Source organism: Aulonocara stuartgranti (assembly GCF_965226115.1).
Source record: "Aulonocara stuartgranti genome assembly, chromosome: 9".
Classification (NCBI taxonomy): domain Eukaryota; kingdom Metazoa; phylum Chordata; class Actinopteri; order Cichliformes; family Cichlidae; genus Aulonocara; species Aulonocara stuartgranti.
In genome coordinates this window covers 25,718,180-25,730,592 of record NC_138960.1, presented here as the reverse complement: position 1 = coordinate 25,730,592, position 12,413 = coordinate 25,718,180, and the positions used below count along the sequence as shown (strand labels likewise).

General features: G+C 41.7%; 1 protein-coding gene across 4 annotated transcripts in view; it reads left to right on the top strand.

Moving 5' to 3' along the window:
• Positions 1–12,413, top strand: part of LOC309714760 (uncharacterized protein) — a 118,940-nt gene that overhangs the window by 69,374 nt on the left and 37,153 nt on the right. For all 4 annotated transcript variants that reach the window (XR_014279012.1, XR_014279013.1, XR_014279014.1 and 1 more), the window contains one exon: positions 107–161. The gene's annotated coding sequence lies outside the window, so the exon portion shown is untranslated. The remainder of the gene's footprint in view (positions 1–106; positions 162–12,413) is intronic.

Genomic DNA, 12,413 nt, shown 5'->3' with positions numbered 1-12,413 from the left:
GATGTCAACAGCAAAGTGACAGAGTGAGCTGGGAGCATGGAAAAGGGAAAAAAAAGAGGGGAAATAACTACTATCATGATCTTGCGTGTGTTTCTGCTCACAACAGGGCTGCAATTGTTCCAGCGGGCATGGATGCATCCCCATATGAAGAATGGAAAGAGGTAAATATCACTTATCCCCCAACAGGTCGAAATGAAACAGCAGCAGCTGGCAGAGAGCTGCTGAAAATATTGAGTTTAGTCTGAAATTTATCACTAAACGTAAGCCTCACTGTCTCTCAAACGCTATACACTTTACTGTGTAATAAGGGTCTATGTGAAATTATTTAATGTGCGAACAGTGTTGTCAAACGTGCCATTCGCGAGATCTATTTTTCACATCTCTCAGCCGGGTTGCCATTGTCTCGTTTAATCCGGTTATATCGTGTACAGATTTTCACATACATTGAGTTTTTTTGTTGTTTCTTTTTCTTTCTTTCTTTTTTACCTTGCTGCTTTAAAAGACAAATGGGAACAGATGTGACTCTGAGCAGGGACGTTTTGAACAGATTTGCTTCTTATGTCAGAGGAGAAATGGCATTGTTTTCCGTTGCGTTACAGCCTGGTGCCATTTATTAAATAAAAGTGGGGATCCGTTATGAGGTGGAATTTTATGCCTCTGTCTGAAATGCGATCATTGCATCAAAGCACAGCCATAAATTTCTTTTTGATATAATTGTATTAATGCAGCAAGTAATGGATGAGCATATGTTTCACAGTGATTACTATCCCTCTCTGACTGTGTGTCCTAGTTGCCTTCCCATCGCCTGACTATCGGAATGAGAATATGTGCCTTGAGTTAATGCTGATTGCAGCAGCTGCCAACACATGAATCTCCATGGCAACAATAACGGTTGCCAGGCAACCATGCTCTTTTAGGGACACTGAAAGAAGCCCAAAGGCGTACTAAAAATATATATATGGGTATAGTGCTTCTTGAACACCTCAGCCGTATGCACGCCATGCACAGAACGACAAAGAGTTAAACGCTTAAGATGGCGACGTGTTATTTTCTCCTCTTCAGCCGCAGTGTGTGTGTGTGTGTGTGTGTGTGAGAGAGAGAGAGAGAAAGAGAGAGAGCTCACGCTGATGTTACCCTACTTTGGCATGAGCGCTAAACGGCAGCCCCAAACGCTGCTATCTTTTTATGACATTAACACACAGAGCCGTGTCAGAGGACCTAATGCTTTTATGAGGTTATATTTGGAGGCTGTGGACAGTCTGGGTTAAGAAGATAGTGACATTTTTTTTCTTTTTTCATTTCTTTTTAACACTTGGAAAAAAAATGGGGCAACTGTCAGCCATCTTGGCTCCTGCATCGAGCTTCCCTCGCAGCTCGCACAGACCGAGGTGGTATGCGCACACGCTGTGGAACAAAGCATTCCATCAGCGCAAGTGACATCACTGCAGTCAGCTCAGCTGTTTCTGCCTGCGCTATAAATAGTGTGGTGGAAAGAGCGGATTGCCTATGCAGAAAATATTTAACTCCTGACCCCAAGCCTTAAGAGATTTTTTCCTTTTTTTGTGCTGAAGCGGTGAACTGGATCACAGCCAGTGCATCTAACATGGAATACGGCTGATATAAAGTCTAATCCCGTGCTCTGCGTTGACTATATAACAGTAACAGGAGTTAAAAAGTGACACTTTATACCAAAATATCCAAGTCCACGTATCCACTTCTTACAGTATTAAATGTAAGATCTGAAATATACATGCCATCTAAGATATTAGCATCATTGTTGTCACAAACAAAAGTTTGAGTTTGCCTCTAAAACATAAAAGTTCTCTATAGACTTCAGGTTAGGTGGGAGGCTGGTTTTCTTGTAGATACAGATATTGCAGCCTCTAGTTGCCAAGCATGAAATTACACAGAGCAGTGACTTTTAAATACCTCCAGCACCTCAGCTGATAAAGTAACTGTTATCACAGGCAGGGATCACGCTCGCTGACAGCACTTCATTTGTTATGTCATATAATTAGATATATTTTGGCAGCAAATCGTTTTGTTTTTTTAAGATAATTTGCATATGTATTTTAGACCTTGTCAGCTAAGAGTTGCCTGCACAGAAAGAGATGAATGTTGAGGCAACGCCTGGTGCAAATACAAAGATAAACCAAGGAAGAAAGCCAGGGGAACCAATCAGAATCTTCAATACTCCAGCTGGTCTCCCAGCTTCCTACATCGTGGCTTTTACATTACTAACCCACAGCACGCTACAGCTGATCTTAGTACACCCTGCCGCTTACTAGCACCGCTGCAGCCTGCGAGTCCAGCCAGCAAACTTGGGGTCGTGGCGTGGCTGGCCAGGTGCCAGGACGTGTGCAGGGGGCTATGCCATGGTGTTGGCTCTCACAGGCTGGCAGCATTGAGGAGCGTAAAGGCATTCAGCAGTGTGAATGTCCCTTTGTCTCAGAGCAGCGTGCCAGGCTAGCTCTAATGAGGCAGCTCTTTGTGGCAGGCCTCTCAACATCAAGTGGGCTGGTGGACTCATTAACCTGACTACTGCAAATAAAGCAGGCAGGCACAAGAGACGCCTATGATAGCACACTTAAGGCCCCGCTGAATCCCCCCACCACCCCCACCACCACCACAGTCATCCTTCCACCTCCTCACTCTCTTCTTTTCCCTCCAGTCTCTCTCTCAGGTTTCCCAGGGCTCCTCTGATAGGAGGAAACCAGCCACTGGCCTATTTCAGGTGTCCCAAATAAAGATTGGTTGGGGGTGTGATTTCCAGTTTCTATATTCTGTCTCGTTCATACCTTGAGCTTTAATCAGATTTTTGGCTCTGCGCTGTAACCTGGTTTTTGTTGAAGAATGAATGAACTGCTGGAGTCGACTGCAAAGCGCTACAGAAAACGTTTATGCGTTTATCCACGACGCTTCTCTTTATAGATGCATTTGAGTCGGTCTTTCTTTGTGGTGATAGGAAACCTATACTTCTAAATGTCCTAGAATATTTCAACACAGCTTTGTATGCATTTGTATTTTATTCCCACTGTCTCCCCCAAATAATTGCAATTTGGCTTTATCACCAGCAACGAGAGGGGCGGTAAAAAAGAAAAAGGATAAGAAGGGATGAATAGAAATATGTCAGTACCTTTGTTTTAACACCTGGATAAAGATTTTTCTAACATTTCCCATTTATAGCTCTTTATCTTGATCAGTGACTGTGTTTTGACTGATATGTTTCAGGTGAAATGTGACTTACAAACACGTTTTGACAGTCAAGGTAGTCTCTTGCTGCTATATCACTTTCTGTATTAGCTGAACTGCTGTCAGTCTGATTTTAGTTCCATGGCTAAAAGTCAAATCCTTTTATGCCATCTTGAATGTTTTAAATTTATCAACTTGAGCTATGCGCTGATCAACTTGACTTATTTAGGTCAGCTATGCCTTTATGAGTTGTTCTCCCAACTAATGAAACAGTTGTAATGGTGGGACCAGGGATTGTAAGCGAGTCTGCTGAAATAGATTCGCTAACTTGTTTTGATGAATATTTTTGCAGTGGTTATGAAGTCACGTGGCTCACCGCTAAATTATGTAGCTGAATGAAATTGGGTCGCGAGAAGCTGTTTTCCGCACACCGACAAGGACAGGTCAGATGCTCGTCTCACAAAAGGATAGTCGGCTGTTTATATTTGTCTTTTTATTTATCTCTCATAACCCTGCCGGTTATTAGCGCTCAGCGCTACGGCTTATGGGTGTGGACCTGCTAGATATTTGATTCGATGTTAATGTCATGTACTGTTTGATGTATGGCCTCTGAAATTGCTCAAGCATTTGATCAAGTTGCTTGTATGTAGATTAGATTCATTAGATATTCCCCCCACTATTTTTCATGATGTTTCCCCACACTCATTTTACAGCCTCCCATTGTCTCCTCTGCACAGTAAATGATTTTAATCTGGTGATGCTGTGTACTCTTGATAAGCCCTGCACAAATTGAGGCAGCGTCGCTGACGGTGAGGAAGAGGCTAACGCCACAATAAGCTCTAATCGTGCGGGCGCCTCATTTTCTGAAAAAGAATATTCATACCAACATCAAAGGGGTTAGCACTCCTGACACTGACAAATTGCAGACGAGGTTTCATTAATTAAGTAGGCCACTAATGTTTATTTAAATGAAATTTACGGTTGCATTATTGATTCGCCGCCACAAAATTATCTGACATGATGCACATGGATTGTGAGCTGTAGCTCTCTGCAGGAGCAGACAGACAGCGGGAGTGTGGATGGGAGGGAGGTGGATGGAAATTTAGAAGGGGGTCTGAAGGCTGGAGGGGAAACATGAATATGATGGTTAGGAATTTTTACAGCTGCCAGCATGAAGATATTCCTACCTATATATTTTTTCATTAAAGCCATAAAATGCTGAGAAAATGATTTTTTTTTAAAACTACACAGAGTTTGGATTTAAGATTCAAATGATTCTTCTTCTTTTTTTTACCACCTGATGAAAGTAGCAGTAATTGAATAAAGTACACATCCAGTACGCTTCATTCTTTCTGGATGAAAGCAGAGTTTTCTTAGTACAACTGGGAAACAATTTGACTTATTGGTTACTCTTTAAGTAAGACATCTACCTTAATTTACCATATTAGAATGGCTGTTGGTGCCATATGAGCTGGCGAGTTTAAGAAACTGCCAGCTACTGGGATTTTCCAGCACAATCATCTCTACAGTTTACGGATAATGGTCTGAAAAGGAGAAAATATCCAATAAGCATCAGCTCTGTGTGGAAAAAATGCCTTGTTGATGGCAGAGGTCAGAGGAGAATGGCCAGGCTGCAAGCCGTCACTCAAATGACCACTCGCTACAACCAAGATATGCAGAAGAGCATCTCTGAATGCACAACACAGCAAATCTTAAAACAGATGGGCTACAGCAGCAGAAGACCACACCGAGTGCCACCTTTCAGTCGTCACAGGAAGCTGAGGCTACAGGTTACACAATCTCACCAAAATTGGCCAACAGAAAAGTGGAAAAATGATGATACTGATACTGATATACTGCAACATTCAGATAGTAGGTCAGAATTTAGTGTAAACAACATGAAAGCATGGTGTTGCTTGTGGTGGTGTAATGGTGTGGGGGATCAGTTCTTCTTTTCTGAGCATTGTTTAAACACCGCAGTCTGAGTATTGTTGCTGATGATGTCCATCCCTTTATGACAACACTCTACTCATCTTCTGATGGCTGCTTCCAGCAGGATAACACGCCGTGTCACAAAACTCTAATCATCTCAAACTGGTTTTGGGAACATGACTATGAGTTTGCTTTTCTCAAACGGCCTCCACACTCACCAGATCTCAATCCAATACAGCATCTTTGTGATGTGGTGAAATGGGAGATTCACATCGTGGGTGTGAAACCAGCAAATCTGCAGCAACTGTGTGATGCTGCCATGTCAACACAGATGACAAGGTGTGTTTAATAAGGTGTCCAGTAAATTTATTACTCGGTGTGATTTTTTTCTTTTAACTCATCATGATTCGCCAATGTGTGGTCAGTAACGACACTAATATTTTTGTTGAGTATAACAAGCGGTGCTACCACCAGCAGCCTTTTTGTCCTAAAGATTTGTAGTGACGCCGATCAGTGTGCTAATGCAATGCTCCAGCTGAGTTATGTGTCCTTTTATTATAACAAGGCTTAAATGCAACTATTCATTTTTATTTTCTAAATCAAAATGTTGATGTCATCTGTCCCACTTTCCAGCGTGCTGGCGCTGAAAGAGAAGGTCCCTGTTTACCACGGCTGCAAACCAGTGGCAGGCAGTTGTGTTTCATCTTAGACCCACCAGTTAACTGCTGTTGTACATGAAGTGTTAATAATACTTTATGTATTAATAATGTTATAAAATGTATTAATCGTGGTATATTATTTAACTGACTAGTATTTGTGGTGTAGAATAGCAGGACAACAAAGTTTCATTGTTGAATCCAATAATAGCGCCGATCCCTAGATAGCAGAGACTCATACTTCCTACTAGTGTTTAGAAGCTTCGGCTTTATTTTACTATATTTTTAACATTGCTCCTCCAAAATAGAAGGAAATAGACAAAAAATTGCAAACGTAGACATAAATTCCTCTTTTATATATATAGCGTGTCGAGACTTGTATGTATCTCATACTGTGATTTGCTTATATAAGAGGCCCCTTTCACATTTTTGCCATACAACTGGATTCATGCTGAATTTGTGTAATTATACTGTTTAAGAAAAATGTAAACGGGGCATTTTTTTATCCAAATATGAGACATATACATCTAGGGAGATGTATAAAAGTCATAAAAAAATTGTTGGAAGGAAAGTAAAACTTTTTTTTCTATTCCTTTTCCATGTGGGCGGTGATTAGTTTGAATTTGTGTTTGGACTTTAGAAAAATCCACTCAATATCAGATTCTCCGAACGTCACCCAGGACCTCAAACTATTACCTCGTGCATTTATTTCTCCTGCTACTAAGGGCGGGGTTAAGGATACCAGTGTGTGCGCGTGCATTCACACACATGCACCCGTTTGAGCTGCAGACACACGCTTGGCACTGTTTGTCAACAGAACACATGTAGATGAATTGCTATTGACAAGTATACACAACACACCGAGGGCTACCGAGAAGACTCAATAAAATTGAAGGATAGACTTGTTGAGATCCAAGGCCCTTCTAATTTCCTATAATAGACTCCTGTATGCTTTGAAATGTGATTTAGGCTGGAGCAGTGGGTTTTGGTAGTCTGTTAGCCTCTCCATCCATCGCTTCTCTCTGTAATGGAGAGCATCAGAGTCGCTCGCAGGTTTTTACTGGGCAGAGACGCACACTGCAGCAATCGTGCAATAGCCACAGCCTCCTCTCTGTCCCACAGTAAAACATTTGACTGAACAAAAATCGATCTTAATTAGATCGGATGAAATTAATCCAGGTGCCAGAGTTCAAGCTCGTACTAATAAACCAAACCGTGTGATTAATCAGTGATGCTAAATGAAATATTACAGGTGATATTGTTGGAATTAATCTTGCTTGTAGTCAAGTGTACGTTTTTATATATTAATATATTTTAAATATTGTATTACTGTTAAAGCTAGTGCAGGTAGTTCAGATGCTTATAAGAACTTCTGCTCTTCTATTTGTTAAATGACTTAAAACAGACAGCGGTGCACAGCCATACTCACATCAGCATCCATGCGGCGTGCCTTTATCGAAGAAACAGATCCATCCGTGTGTGAGAGAGAGAGAGAGAGAGAGAGATGAAACAGTTTCTGTTCTGCCTCTCGGGCGGCACGCTGATGGCAGGTGCATCGGGATGACTGCCTGCCATCTGTCCAGGTATGCCGCTCCGCATGCCTGCGACACACATCTCTGTCGAAGTGCCTGAATTTGTGCACAAGCCCGGGTACGTGTCTGTTTTCGTGCGTGTTGTATTCTCGCTCTCGCTCTTGCTTTTTTCTTTAGCCTCTGTGGCCTTTGCTCTTGGAAACTACAAACCTCTCACAAGATGAACTTCATTTCATCCTCTTTTTCTTTTGTTGATCGTTTTCTTGAACCTTCACATATTCACACTGACACTTGTTGAGCACACTTTAGTCCATCACACAGCTGCCTGTAGCTGCATGTAGCAACCCCCTTTACCTGAGGACAGACCTGTATATTTGTGTGTGTGTTTGTAGAGAAACAAAGATGTGTAGAGGTTGAACCGAGGCAGTGAAAGTGATAGAGTGTGTGTGTGTGTGTGTGTGTGTGTGTGTGTGTGTGTGTGTGTGTGTGTGTGTGTGTGGCAGGTGGTAAATGACATCGCAAGCCAACAGACTGAGGTCAACCTTGCTGGGCATAAGCCCAAGCTATATTATCAACTGGGTAGCTGGCAGCTTGCTCTGCTGTACTGCCCACACCCACTGCTATCCACACTATAGAGATCCACACAGAAACATTCACGGACAACTTGCTACAATATTGATTTTTAAACGGCGTGAAATTCTAAAGAAATAATTTTATTGCTGGAAGCAGCAGCAGCAGAGCTGCGCCAATTTTAACACCAAAATGTTGCCTCTTTACTCCAGTTGATTAGTACAGGTATTGCTAAATAAAAGGCAAATGCAGTATTCATATTATTAAAAGTGTAATTTAAGCAGTTTAAATGATCTGCAACACAAATATTCTCTGAAAAGCAACTTTTCTTGATGGTTTTCCCTGCAAGTTGGCGCTATACGCTGAACAAGATACATAGTTTATTTGTGTTTTGCATCAGCGTCTGATCAAAAAAACACCATGTAAGATTGAACTGAGGACATTTTCAGCATTCAAAATAGATCAAGTGCCTTTTCTTCACAGCGCATCGCGTTGCCCTATCTACACCATCCCTTCAAAGGGAAATAGAAATCTTTTGACATGCTCTCATTTTTTTGCAGTAAGTCATGCTTCATCAGAGCTGCGTGCTGTTTGACCCACTTTACTTTAACATTTCATCCTCTGTTGTCTCAGAAGAAAGCCAAATACCACGGTGCATTTACAGTAGTTGGGTGGAAATGACAGATTGCATTTTTCAAGTGCTAGTACAGCAAATACCACAGTTGCTTTACATGATATGTGTAATGACACATAGATGCTTACGGAAGATGATATCGACGTGATTTGTCTTTTTTGTGTAAGTGTGCGATAATTCGAGCTCCTTAGTCAGATCGTTGCCAGCGTGCACGACATAGTACACTCTCTTGTATGTGATAAAGTATTTCCTTCGCTAGTGGCACACGGTCATGATAAAGACAGATGAAGATCCTGCAGCTGTTTGTTAGTGCTGCTTATCTGTCTCCGTATCAGATCTGTGTATGTGGAAGGCAGGGAGGTCAGAGTATGTGATAGCAGAATTTTGCAGTTTTGCCCCTTCTAGGATCTCTTCCATACAACAACACTTCGTCAGCCATAGGAAGGACCCAAATTTACATCTGAGGGTAGGAGACAGGAGGGAGAGATGCTGAGGAGAGGGGGGAAGGGATGGGATGGAGAGAGAGAGAGAGAGAGAGAGAAAGAGGGGGAGGGGGGCACAGCAGCTGGCTCCTTTTTCCCTGTCATTATCCCCGGTCGCTGTTTCAGTCAGCTCCATTTGATGAAAGTCAAACAGTACACTAGCCCTGATTATGTGACAACTAGAATTCATCTACTTAGTTAATCCTGCATCGCGGTTTAGATTTCAATTAATTTCTCTCTGGTTGCTCCATCTTCCCAGGGGATGGTGAAGGCGGGCTGGGGGAGGGGAGCCTGCTGTGTGCATGAGGATACAGTATGATGGAGATGGCGGGGGGAGGGGAAGCCGTACCTAGAGAACCGAGATGGCGAAAATGCCTGCACAGCACATTCAGATGTACCACGCAGAGTGGGGAGATAGTACCTGTCGGGTTTTCTTACTTTGACTGCGTAGTCAGGGAGCAATCAGCTGAATATTTTTATGGCTTCTGTTTCCTTCTGCGGCGTGCGTGCGTGGCTGCAGCGTGTGCACGCGTGTCTTTGTGCCTTCCGAGCGGCTGATACTTTATCCACATGCTTCAAATGTTTTTGTTTATACGTGTAAAATTGAGTGTACGCGACAAACATTTCAGAGCATGCCCGTTCCTCAAAAAAATCTAAATCAAATAAATAAATAAAGCTGCATATTAATAAGGTCTCAGAGGCCCTTTAGAGGATCGAACCCCCCAGGTTGTGATTTTCCACCATTAGTCTTATGAGGCTGAAGGGACTGGGACTGTTCAGGCCAGCTGAATCGATTGTGCTGAGGGAACAGTGCTATCATACCTCCTTTCTCCATCTCCTTCCTTCTCTGTGATATTCCTTGACATTCTGATGGAGGTTTGAGTTAGAGCCTCATGTCCGTGTCACCATGGTAAATCTTTCGCCATATGGCGTCCACTAGCACTCGGTGTCTGTGGTGGGGGATGGAAGGCAGAGGAGGCCTGGTGTGATGCTGCTGCACGTCAATTTCAGAAATAGGCAGGTGTATTTCCCGAAGCATTAAAATCTGATATCTAAAAAAATGTATGTTAATATTTTTTTTTTTTAAAAAAACATTTTTGCAATAGGTGCAATAGGCAAAATACAAATTCTGCCTGGAAACAGCAACATTAAATTACGGTTACTGGCATCGCTCATGGTGCTCTTTAGGAAAATGCTAAGTGTGAATAATTTAAATCAAGTCAAAACCATCAGCTTAAGCCACAAGATCTTTTTAAATTTTTATGTAATTATTTTTGACAATGACTGCACACAATAAAAGCCATGGTGGAGTTTTATTGGTTAAAACTCCCTCTCCTGCAAACATCAGTTGTGGAAAAGAAAAGCTTGTTCAATCATCTTCTAATATTCAGTGTTAGCGTTTTGCTGATGCACATTACAGCAGCTTTTAGCCTTAAATTATAGCCTTTTACTTGAATTGCTACAATCTTCCCCACTTTTGCATCATTTGTTGTGTGCACTGTCAAATGCTGTGCATGTCAAACATGTTTCCTTTCATACTACTGGTTAATTTTTTCCATAAAAATGTATTTCATCTTGAAACTGCTGATTTCATGGGTGTAGCTCCTCAAATGCCGTTGTGTTGTTATAAATGATGTTGCACTAAAGAAAGTGATTGGGATCTGCACCCTGATTGGATGTACTCTTTCCTCTCTGGTCTTCCTGTCCACCAAGTTTTATGAATTTTAGCCTGGAAGTTTTTGAGGAATCTTACCGACAGACGAACTGCACTAAAAATATTCCTCTCCCTCAGCTCCCTCCTTGTAGGAAAAATACTGCCACATACAGTTCTTGCTCTCCATGAGTTCTCATTAATAGCTATGGGTTTTTGTGGTGTAAAGAGTATAATCCCCAATACACTGCCAACCTGCTGTATTTGGCTTTCACCAGTACAGCCTGACAATGTGGTGGGATAGTTAACATAGCTGCCCTTCCTTACCAGACACCAGACCTCCACCCAGACCTGGATCTCTTCATCTTTAACCTGTGCGATCCCTGTGTGGTTCTGCTCTGCTTTGTCCTCCCTGCAGAGGCAAAGCCCTCAGAGCAGAGGATGCTGGGACACTAATGGAGCCTGGCATCCAAGCTCACTAACGGCATCCCAGACCGTTCAGGATACCACTGTGAAGAGTGGGGAATTATAATGGCACACTAAGCCCACACTAAGGGGGCAGGAAAAAAATCACTCTTTATAAAAGTTCTAACTGTCTGTATAGTAACAACGGTGAAGAAGAAGAACACCACTCACCTGCATGTGCAGTAAACATCAACTTAGCTAAGCTAACATTGTTCAGCTCAATTCAGGAATTTCCAGCCTTTGTGCTAAGCTAACATAGCTCAACTTATCACAAAGGATGGAAATTCCTCTAGCCTGCATGTTGTATTCTTGAGTGAGAGACGCCTAACTGTCCATTGTCCCCTTCGATAGCTCAGTTGGTAGAGCAGAGGACTGTAGTGGGTTCCCAGAAATCCTTAGGTCGCTGGCTCGAAGGAGGGTTGATTTTGTTTTTTTGGGGGGGATCTGACATGCAGACTAGGGGAACCAGTCTAAGTATTCTTGGGCAGGAAGTGAGACACTGAACCCAACACTGAAAATTACCCCAATGTATCTGCGAGTGTTGGGTTAAACGCGATTAGTCATAGAAAAAGGCGAGTGTGGCTTGTACTAACCTTGAAGGCTCAAACTGAGTACAAAAGTGCTCTTTAAGTACCAGTTTCTGTTGCACCTATTGCTGTGTGTGTGATTAGGAAGAATTTAAAATCCTGTATGCCTGTGAATGTGGCTTGTTGTGTGAAGTCCTTTCCAAAGCACTGTCCAAAATTTGAAAAAGGTATTAATTAACATTTTCATTTTGAATTTTTGAGATTAAGACTAATCAATATTTAAAAAAACACAAATAAATATTTTTGCGATGAACCATTTCTCCTGGAAGTCACAGAGTAAACCCAATACATATTCCAGGAATAGATGTACATGACCTGGAAGAGGATTAGGGCCACTGAAAAAACCCATAAAGCAAAACAAAAAAACAAGGGTTTTTAGGATTTTCTCCTTTTTTTTTTGTTCCAGATTTTGGAGAAAAAGTCAGAATTCTGTGATTAATGGACATTATCATTAATCAAATTCAAATTCAAATTCAAATTCAAATTTTATTTGTCACGTACACAGTCATACACAGTACGATATGTAGTGAAATGCTTGGACAACTGCTCGTGACCTAAAGAAAACAAAAAAAGGAAAAGGCTATGAATAAGATAGGAAATAAATATGAAAAATTAAAAAGGGTAAATTTAACTAGGAAGGAATAGAATATAAATTAAGGTTAAAAATGAAATAACTGTACAACACAAATTAGAATGAAGGGTAAATTTAACT